The sequence below is a fragment of the Egretta garzetta genome, unplaced genomic scaffold (genome assembly GCF_000687185.1).
Source record: "Egretta garzetta isolate BGI_Z169 unplaced genomic scaffold, ASM68718v1 scaffold571, whole genome shotgun sequence".
NCBI classification, from domain to species: Eukaryota; Metazoa; Chordata; class Aves; order Pelecaniformes; family Ardeidae; genus Egretta; species Egretta garzetta.
In genome coordinates this window covers 248503-251097 of record NW_009258622.1, presented here as the reverse complement: position 1 = coordinate 251097, position 2595 = coordinate 248503, and positions in this window count along the sequence as shown.

Below are 2595 nucleotides of genomic sequence, written 5' to 3'. Positions count from 1 at the left end.
CGCGCTGAAAGGTTTATTTGGGCGGGGAGGCCCCGGGCTACCTCGGGTTCGGTGGTCACTAAAATGTCCCAGGGTCGCCCAAGAGGGAGGGAGAAACAGGTGGCGTTTAACGACGCCGTGGAACTGCCTGGCCCTTAGGCGGGCCCCTTGCGAGGCACCGGGAGTGGGTGGTTTGCGAAGGGGGGATGGAGGTGGCGGCAGCTTGAACGAACCGGCCAGGCATACGGAACCGGCCGGGCTCACTGAACGAACCAGCTGGGCATATGGAACTGGCCGGGCTCACTGAACGAACCGGCCGGGCGTATGGAGCCAGCCGGGCTCTCTCTCCTGAACCCCGGGCAGGCTCAGCCCCCTGACTCGCCGTGCCGTGGATCCGCTCGGCTGCAGCCAGACCGTGCGTAGGAAGCGCTGCTAGGTTTGGGCACCCTCCTACCAGTAACCACAGCTCCCGGTGGGCTGTGAGGCTCCCACAGCCCTATTCCATAAGGATCCTTTGACTGTGACTCATATATATGTGCATGCGTGCATTTATTTGGTTCCTTAAGCGTTATGCGCAAGCTTCTTTATATTTACGTGTTTCTTACCGTCTTAATTATTTCGCTCGTGTTTTGGTGGTGTGCGCAAGGTCTGGCTGTTAACAGCAACGTGTGTTCAGATCGTGCTGCGTAGAGATGCTTTGGTTCTTCTGTGCCCCATGGTTGTCCCACAGGCGTGCTGGTCCTTGGATGGATGACTCGTTAGTCCACGCGCTCTCTCCCTCCCCCGTACTTCGCTTGCATAGCTACAGTAATTAGCCGTGGTGTTCTTCTGGCCTGCAGAGCCGGGAGGCGATGGGTAAAATGCTGAGGCAACCCAGGGCAGGAGCTTGTCCGGGAAACTTGAGTTCCTTCTTACTCCATCCAGCCTTTCGCCTCTGCCCCGCTCTGGAAGCTGACGGGTTGGTTTTTCTGTTTCTTAATGTTTTGTTTGAGGGATTTCTTAACATCTGATTAAAAAGCCCCCTGCGCTAAGTTGTTGAAAGCTCTGTCTGAGCCACTGTAAGGTCGGGTTTCTTCGTTTAAGGTCATGTTTTTGGTATGGGTGACTTGAGCTCATAGAAAGGGTGAAGTTCAATCTCCGAGTAATTTCAAAGATAAGGTGTTGCTAGAGAGGCATTCTGTGCACCCTTCGAAGATGGTGTGAGATTTCTCCCCTAATCCCCGACTTTTCTGCTGACATTCTGCCGGTGCCAACGGCTCCGTCTCAAAGCGGTGCTTTCCCGCTGCATCCGGCTGCTCTGCTCTCGGCCAGGATGAAGCCGTGCGGGTCCTCGCGCTGGCGCTGCCCCTCTGCGAGGCTCTCGTCCAGGGAGCAGCACTTGCCCCTCGGTCCAGGTTTCTGCAGTAGGATTTTCCGATGATTCTGATTGCTGGCTCCGCTGGAGTTTTCCCTGGGGCTCCCCTTTTTTTTTTTTTTTTTTTCCCCCCTCCTCTTTTTTTTCTTTTTTCTTTCTCTTTTTCTTTCCCCTGCAGATCTGTGCACTTAGTCCTGAGTCCCTTTGCCCGAGAGGTTGCTTCTTCTAGCCTTTCTGAGATATATTTCTGAAAACGTGAGCTTTTGAGCATTTTTTAGGAAGCGGCAGTTCCTGCTCTCCGGGTGTGCTGTGCGAGGAGGGGTCAGGCAGGTCCCCTCTGAGCCGCTTGCTCTGCGCCCCGGGCGATGGAGGACGAGCTGCTCACCCCCTGTAAATCCCGGTGCTAGCACAGAAGGATTTCTAGGGGTTGCGTCCAGAGGGAAGGTGGTTTGCCAGAGCCATGCGAGCGCCCTAAAAACGGTCTGTGGAATATTTAGTAATTTGGCGTGCTGGCTGGGGCGGTTGGTGAGTACTGCCCGGAGGGAGGCAGCGAGGGTCGCGTGTCTCGGTCTGTGCCGGTGTGTGCTCGTGTGTGCCTGCACAGGCTGGTGAGGAACGTTTCCCCTTCCTTTGGTTTGGGTTACAATGGTAAGCAAGCGGCACAGCGCGCACGCCACCTGATCGAGTCTCTGTGGCTTTGCCGCTGTATTTGTGAAAACGTGCCCTTCGCTTGCGAACCGTGCAGCCGGCCCTTTGGAACGCCGCCTTCTCAGGATCGAAGAAGAAACGGACCCTTTGTGTCTCTTCCTTTTTTCTTTTTTTCTTATGGTGCCCTGTTAGAGCAATTTGCTTGTCTGAAGTTAGTATTTCTGGTGAGTACAAGCGTCCAGGATCAAGGGCAGAGAGCGGTGTGCCTCTTGCCATCGGGGATTACCAGAATTTAATCTTTCTGTGCAAAGGCAGCTAATCTCAGGCATGCAAACAGGGTTTACTTAACTGCGCGCCAGCGCTTAAAGGCACTGATGTATGAAATCCCTTGCAAATTCAGATGTACTTGCTGCTAATCGCTTCTCCACCTGCTCGTCCACCTCCGTCCCCCACATCCCGGAATCCGCCTATGGGTGTCAGTCACTGCAGACTGATGGTGACACGTGTGGCCACCGGTTGCCAGCCCCAGCCGGTGCTCGCGATGCCTGGGCTGTCGCTGCGGTGGTAGTTTCACCGTCACTGGGACCCCGCTTTCCTTCGGCGCTGGGCGCGGG